Raw genomic sequence first — 8,622 nt, 5'->3', positions numbered from 1 at the left:
TGCCTCGAGCAAGACGAGAGCGGCGGCGACGGCGAGCAAGACGAAGGAGGAGGAGAAGGAGAAGAAGCGCCGACGACGACTCCGCCGCTGCCTGGCAGGTCCCGCAGCCAACTCCAGGCCGCTGGGAGGGCAAAGTCCCACCATGGCCACCCGACCCTGGACGAAGGCCGCCTCCACCTCAGAAATTTTCTCTCAGGCCGGCCGAGTAACGGCGCGGGAAGGGAGCGCCTTTGCTTTCTCCACCGCCCGCCTTCCAGCCCCCCATCCCTGCCCACAGCGCGCCGCCTCGCAGGGGGAAGCAGGAAGGCCAGGCTGGCGGCTACATGACGAGGTCTGGCGGGCCGGATTCGGCCCGCGGCCCTTGTGTTTGACACCCGTGCCCTAGAGCTTTCCATTTAGAAGTTAGCCGCAAGGAGTATATAACTTGCTTAAAGGATATATGGTGGCAGCTTTATAATAGGCCATGTTCTGAAAGCCTCGGAATCTCATCAGCACTGTCACAGACCCTCCATTTTTCCAGGGACAGTCTTAGATTTACAGAAGCAGTCCTGGTTTCTGATTTGATCCCAGAATGTCCTACTTTTCCTTAGGATGTCCCTGTTTTCAATGGAGAAATGTTGTAGGGTGTGGAGTTATCTGACTCCCAAGCCCTTTGAAGGCAGCACTGCATAGGGAAGTTTTTTTTAAAAAATGTTTAATGTTTTATTATGTTTTTATATACATTGGAAGCTGCCCAGAGTAGGCAACCCAGTAAGATGTGTGGGGTATAAATAGTAAAATTATCATTATGGAATGGAGTGTTCCATGTATTCATCAGGTAAATGTTGGAGGGCATGCCATCAGCCACTCTTCTTCCTTTGTCCATCCTCGATCCTCCATTCCACAACTTGGTGCAGTGCAAACCTGCAATGTTCTTGTTTTTTGTTCCAAATATTTTTTTTGCCTCTGGATGCTGCTGCTCCCTGCTCTTGTAAGGAAGATTCAACCACCATATTCTGAATGGAAGGCAACTGACAAAGAGTTCAGTGGAAAGATCAGAATGTCCCTCCCCTTGTAGAGCATAGTTTCCAGTTTGACTGGGTATTGCTCCAAAGTAGAGTAATGGTTAGAGCATTGGATTAGGGCTTGGGAGACCAGGGTTCAAATTCCCACTCAGCCATGAAGCTCATTGGATGCTTTAGCTGAGATTCCTGCATTGCAGGGCGTTGGACTAGATGGCCTTGGAGTCCCTTCCAACTCTACAATTCTATGATTCTATGACCTTGGGCCAGTCTCCATTTCTTAGCCTAACCTACCTCACAAGGTTGTTGTAAGGATGAACTGGGGAGGAAGAGAACCCTGTGTACCACCTTGAGCTCCTTCGAAGATAAAGGAGGTATATAAATGTCATAAACAAACAAACAAACAATAAAATAAACAACTCCCACCATAGCTTGCCATTGGCCATGCTTACTGGGGCTGATTGGAATTGTCCTTCAGCAATATCTGGAGGGCCAAATGTTCCCCACACTTGTTCTAGAGTTTATTTGGCATATTGATCAATCCAGCCTGGTCCAGGAGGCAGTGGCTTTTATTTGTTTTCATTGTCCTGTTGGCACCAGGAAAAGTGTGGTGTGGTTAGAGTGCTGAATGAGGACCAAGGAGACCCAGATTTAACTGCACTTGGCCATGAAGCTCACTGAGGTGACCTGTAGCCGGTCACTATCTCCCAGCATAATTTATTAAGGAAATCAGCCCTGAGTGCTCACTGGAAGGACAGATCCTAAAGCTGAGACTCCAATACTTTGGCCACCTTATGAGAAGAGAAGACTCCCTGGAAAAGACCCTGTTGTTGGGAAAGATGGAGGGCACAAGGAGAAGGGGACGACAGAGGACAAGATGGTTGGACAGTGTTCTCGAAGCTACCAGCATGAGTTTGACCAAACGGGAGGCAGTGGAAGACAGGAGTGCCTGGCGTGCTCTGGTCCATGGGGTCACGAAGAGTCGGACACCACTAAATGACTAAACAACATCTCCCAGCATAATTTATTTCACAGGGCTGCTTTTCAGGATAAAATGGAGTTGCAGGAGAACAAGCCCTTGAGCTCCTTAGGAAATAAATGTAGTAAAATAAGTAAGCAGCATTCTATTTTCCCAGACATTTAACATTATTTTAGTCCTGTTGGTTGTTTTTCTCAGGCTCTTAAATTCCTACTGCCTTTTTTAGTTCGTGTGTGTGATTGTATGGTTTTTCTTTTAATTTTAATTTTTACTTTAATTTTTACTTTTCTTACGTAAACTGCCCAGGATGTTTTGTTTATTGAAGGGTGCATGAAAATAACTGTAATACGGTTGCTGAATGTAGATATAGTTGGTTCATTATGAGAAAGATTATTGAGAGTTGGAAATGGAAGGGTTACAGCCTTTTAAGAAATCAAGAGGAATTGATCAAGAGATCCTTCTGCTAAGATTTGAGTTAGTCATATTGTAAATATTAGGTTGATTGCTTATGGTCTTTGTTCCGTAGCATGTGAAGATTAATGATATTTCTGTATGTTATTATTTGGAGCTGTTCCTTTTAAGATTAGAGAATATGGATGTTTTTGTGTTTCTTTTCTTTTAATAAAAAAAGATATTTACTATGTGAATCATTTTCAAAGTCACATAGAGCGAGCTTCTGTCCTTGCACTCTTCTAGACCTGCTTAGGATTAGCGTGTCTGCCATATCACGCCTTTCCAGATCAGGTCCTGGTAGGTGGACCATGATTGTTCGAAGAGGCTGCATCTTCTCTTCCTGAAGCTGTGCTATTTGACATGGATTATAGTCTTAAGGAAGAATGATCGTGAGCTTGGAAAGCTACTGCATGAAACAAGTAAGGGGGTGGATAAGCCTTGGCACCAGTTCCAGGCACTCTTGTTTTGGTGTTAGCCAGACATCTCCATCTGCTTGGTTATACACTTGTGGTATCGTATGTGTTCGCTATCCTGGATTCAGCACCAAAGTGAAACTTTGCTAGTCCCCCCCCCCCCACTTCTGCGTCGAGGGTGGGGAACATTTTGCAGCTTGAGGGCCACATTCCCTCATGGGCGACCTTCCAGGGGCCGTATTCCGGTGATGGGCATGGTCAAAGGGAAAAGGTGTAATAGGTGTGACTTTTTCCATTGCAAACAAAGTAGGCTATATTCTGGCTGCACAGAAGCCAGAAGTTTCTGTTCTATGCATACCCGCCCAGGCAAGCAAGAGGCCATTACCACAATCTAAGGCTACATTTCAGCCAGGCATGTGAAGATGGCAGGGAACGTGCCCAGTGAGAGGCATGGCCTGGAAAGTGTCCCAAGGGCCAGGTAGAGAAGGGAGGAGGGCCATATTTGGGCCCCCGGCCCGAGGTTTCCCAGCCCTCCTCTTAAGTCTTAAAAGTCACTTGAACGTGAGGACTCCGTCAAAGTCTGCTGTGCCCTCCAAGGTTTAGTTGACCTTATCCATGGTGCTGTGGAACTGAAAGTCTCCTGCTATTTATGCCAAGTCCAGGACAATGTTGCACAGATACGATGCTTGTAAGGCCTGCAGACACTGCTGCTGCTAACAGGGGCTCCAGATGTCAACAGGACGATGCTGTTCTGACGTTGACACCCACAGTTCGTGCTGTGGCTGCTGTGTCAAACAAGAGAGCCAGCACGAGAGGCATAGGCCCTGCCACAAAGAGAGCAGTTCCCTGCAGATTGTTGTCTTCTGCCTCCATCATCACCTTTGAAATGTGTTTGAAGCTTTTCGTTCCTTCTTCTTCTTCTTAATCCACTGAAGGTGCGTTTAGGAAACCCACGATTGGTTCCCTCTAGTCAATCACCTCTCTAGCCCTATGCACTGGCCCTTTTGTTTTCATCCTTTTACATTGGGTTCATTGGGTTTTTGTTTGTCCGTATATGGGCATTAAAAACAAAGTGCTCTGACAACCTTCTAGGGAGTTTTATTGTGATTTGTTTAAAAGGCGAGAGCCAGTTGTGGCAGCTTGCTAGTGCAATGTCCCATCTGCTAGAGCTCCAGCCAGCATGAGCAATTTTGAGGAATTATGGGACTTGTAGGGACACTCTTTCTCCACCTGTGTCTTAAACTAAACAGGAACAGTCAGGAAACCTTGGCACAACACCCCTAGACAGGGCCGGCTCAACCATGAGGCAAGGGGAGGTGACTCCCTCAGACGGTAGGTTCCACAGGGACAGCAGATCCCAGTGTAGACCTTTCTTCCCCTCTTGTTTCTGATGTAGATCTTCACTCATCCCTCCTTCTTCCCTGGTGGGGAGTGGGAAGCCATTTTGTGGGTCACCTCAGGTGCCAAAATGTCTTGGCTCGGCCCTGCACCTAGAACAGGGGTAGCCAACATGGTGCCCTCCAGTTGTTGGGACTCCAAGTCCCCAACTAGTGTGGCCAGTGTTCAGGGGATATGGGAGTTGTAGCCTTGATGCTGTGCGGTCCCATCAGGATATTTGCAGCTTAGACTGCAGTGGCGGCAGGTAGCACATGAATGGCCTCTGCAGACTCACGATCGTACCGTATATTCCAGCCTGTTCTGAACACACAGCAAAGGATCAGCGATAAACTTTGCCTATTAAAAAAAGCAACCACCAACCTTCTTGTCAAACGGATCCAATCCGACCACCTGGCTTGTCTTCCAGGCAGACAAATAAGTCATAACATGTTTGTTTATTTCAATAACTGTCTTTGTTGCATAGCAAATGAGCCAATATGTCTGTGATGGGCCCAGCAAAAATGAACGTCATGTTTTGCGATTGTCTTGCCCATCTCTCAGCTTCCGATGTCTTCCCAAGTAACCACAATCTTATTTTTGTACTTCTGGCACCTGTTATTGACTTAATCTTCTTAAGTATTCACATTATTCCAGGGTTCTGCCCCCTCCCCTCCCCTGGCCCTCCGCTCTTTGCTGCATGTATTAATTTTAATCGGTTTGATCTCCATATTAGCTGCTGCCTGGGACTAATTTGTTGCTCAGTGTTTTTCTTTGTTTTGACCCGCAAGCCACTTTCATCATGCCAGCAGATTGCTTGTAATCTCTGCATTTCATTCCCTGCCTCCCCAGCCCATAATTTGCATTGTTACAGTAAATGCAGATTTAGAGTCTCATTTAAAAAAAATATCCATATAATAAAAAGAAAAGTGGAGGATAGGAATGATTATTGCCTATCTGGATAATAAAGGATCTAAACTCCATAGAAGCACAAAAGATTGACGGCTGTTTTCCTAAAGTGGTGTTCATCTACCCAGCGTAAATAATCATAACTATCATCTTATATATGAGACAAGAAGTATAAGATGAAGAACTGTAGCACCTCCAGATCAGAAATGCAAAAGATGTGGTAAGGGTTACAGATTTCTCTTAATCTGCTTCCAAGTTCTGTAGCCAGGAAGTTCATATTCTGCAAAGGGAATACACAGTTTGATGTAAGTAGGTTGCCTTATCTTCGGCAAGGTGCAGGGAACTTATTGGGCTCCAGATGTTCCCTTCTAACTTCCATCACCCTAACCATTGGCCATGCTGGCTGACGCTAATGGGACATGGAGTCCAATGATAGCTGGAGGGCCAGAGGTTTCCCAACCTTGTCTTAGGCGAAGCAGAGATTTGCATGGCTCCAGCTGTGGTGGCACCCTGCATCTCATCCTCCCTAGGCAAATGTATTGCCTGTTCACTGGTGTACTCTACCCCACCAAACTTGGCTTGGGGCAGAATTTAGAGACCAGCAGCCTCCGAAGAACATACCTGCTGCTGTTGCCAACCCCTGAGAGCCTGCTTCTTCTGTGAACCTGTCATCCACGTATCCTTTTAAACACGCCTCCTCCTACATAGGAACCCACATTTCCTAAGCAGAACACATTGTGGAGCACACATCTGCAATAGCAGTTATTTGACTCTTGCCCCACCTTTGTGAGGTGGGCTAGACTGAGAGACAGGGGTGGTCTCAAGGGTGGTCTCAGGGAGCTGCATGGCTGAGCATCATTTCCAGGTTGCCATTTTCAGTTCCCATCAAGTAACGTTTGTCAGCAGCAAAGTCGATTTTTGCTATTAACAGGAGAGCAAGAACTGTTGCACGTGCGCAAGGCTATGGTTCCACAGGTGGTGCAGAGTATGCCCCGTTTTGTAAGGGAGTGGGGAGAATGGCTCAGAAAATGGGAGAGCCAATGGTTCATGGAGGGATGCTATAAATCAATAAGTGAAAATCTCCCTCTGGCAAGAGAGCCCTGCTCAGTCTGTGAACGTTCACAAGCCCTTGTAGGCTGGTGCATGAGCATTATATTGGACAACCTCACAGCCACTCATGGGGAGGCATTGAAGACATGAGGCCATCAGGCTACTCAAATGCTTCACATAGAGAGTCCTTGCTATAGGGAAGCTGCGGCACACACTGCCCCCTTGGTAACTTTAATATGTGTTCGAGGAGAACCTCAGGCCCAGCTTCTCTGTCTGGCCCTCAGGACTCTCTCTAGCCCTCTCCCCAGGCCAAACCCCTCACTGGCCCTGCTTCACATTCTGCTTGAGAGTTTTTGCCTGGCTCGAATGTGTCATTGAACTCGGATAAAACCTCTTGCATGTCTGGGTAGTGGAAAGAGAAAGAGTGGTGTGTGTGTGTGTGTGTGTGTGTGTGTGTGTGTGTGTGTAGAATCTAGCTCATTGTACATAGGTAAAATTTAAGTGTGGCTCTCAAACTGAAAAAGATGTCTACACCATGGTCTGCTAGCTGGAGGAAGAGGATTCTGTGCTCTATACAGCTCCGTGTTACCTCTTTGTGCCCATGCCTCCTGTTCTGTAGCCTCCTAAAGCCTACCCTTGTCTAGATTCTATGACCACCCGCTCTTCTATCCCCATTGCTATATCCTGCTTTAACAAGACCAGATATTCAGGAAAAAAGAATGCAACATTCTGGCAGGCTCCCAAGAAGCTCAGGGTGATATATAGAGGGTTATTTCATTTGATCCTTTCAGTACCCTTGTGAAGTAGGCTAGCTTGAGAGAGAAACAAGGACATCCAGGAAGCTTTGTGACTGGCCACAAATTCAAGTCTAAAGTGTCTACCAATCATACCAGGAGTGGGCATTTTATTGGACCTCAGACTAATTTTACATACACTGTCTCCAGAGTTCTGTGACCTTGCCCTTACATGCTCCTCACACCTGGGAAAACCAGGGCTCTCCTTTCACAAAGGGGGGGGGGGGAAAGCAAGAGACAGGGCACACAAAGTTGTGGCACTGCACACTATTCTGCCTCCTTAAGAAAATAACAGTCACCTTCTAAATGGGAAGCCGTGGGGTTTGTGGAAGAAAGGAACAAGGTAGCAGGAGAGTGAGTGGCTTTCTACAGCTCCCTTCAGGCCAGGAAACGCACTTTGCAGCAGGGCGGAAGCCAACTGCTGGAATTTGAAACAAATTGGATTAATAGGTGGTGACATGTGTCCATTTGCTTGCATTGCCCGTCTCCATGCCCCATGAATTAACACTGCCAAAGAAGGAGAGCTTAGCTGGACTTCCAGAAGATGAGAGAGGATTTGACATGGCCAGGCATGGTGCTATTAGGGTTGGTGTGAGGCTGGATTCCCTTCCAAACGAAGTTGATGCCCAGCAAGGCTTTAAAGCAGAAGCCCTCCAGTCTCCCATTACCAAGGAGAGAACAAGTATTTGCCATAATTCCACCCCCCCAACTCCACCTGTTGACAACAAAACTCAGAACAAGCCAGATATCTGCTCCAAGGTGTTCAAAACTATTTTGTGAATACGTCTTTATTTTTTGCTTATTTTCTTTGCGGACGACTCTGGATGTTTCCATACACCTCTTGACTTGGGTGGAAGAGCACAGGGGAGAGCGAGTGCTGCTCCTTGGAAGCACTCCGGTGAAGCACAGGAATGCGAAGAAGAAGAAGAAGAAGAAGAAGAAGAAGAAGAAGAAGAAGAAGAAGAAGAAGAGGAGGAGGAGGAGTTTGGATTTGATATCCTGCTTTATCACTACCCTAAGGAGTCTCAAAGCGGCTAACAATCTCCTTTCCCTTCCTCCCCCACAACAAACACTCTGTGAGGTGAGTGAGGCTGAGAGATTTCAGAGAAGTGTGACTAGCCCAAGGTCACCCAGCAGCTGCATGTGGAGGAGCGGGGAAGTGAACCCGGTTCCCCAGATTACTAGTCTACCGCTCTTAACCACTACATCACACTGGTTCAGTACTGTAGCCTAGTGCTCTTGTCTGCTGAAAGTGTATGCTCAGAGGGCTTGTTCCTCAATAGGAGGGCTTGAAGAGGGATCCTGGTTCAATCAGGCAGCAGTTGATGGGGAAGAGTGCTTCCTGAAATTCTGCCGCCACCAATCATCGTGGCGGACAGCGCTGGGCTAAAGGGACAAATAGTCTCACCTGGTATAAACAGGTTCCTAGATCTTGGATGTTCCTGCCATCAGAGCAGCGGGCTGACTACTTTTTCTCTCCTGCTGAAGGTTGCATTCCCTTGGGATAATCTGTTGGGTGGTACTGAAGCGGCATGCAACAATATGCACGGCAAGCCAGGAGTTTTCCAGGAATCAGAAGATGTATTCCTTGGTAACTGGAGTTCTCAGAGTACATTTTGTTTTCTGAGTCAGCAGATATTACTGACGCA

This window comes from Podarcis erhardii, assembly GCF_964252035.2.
Source record: "Podarcis erhardii genome assembly, chromosome: 2".
Classification (NCBI taxonomy): Eukaryota; Metazoa; Chordata; class Lepidosauria; order Squamata; family Lacertidae; genus Podarcis; species Podarcis erhardii.
Note: the sequence above shows the minus strand (reverse complement) of the source record.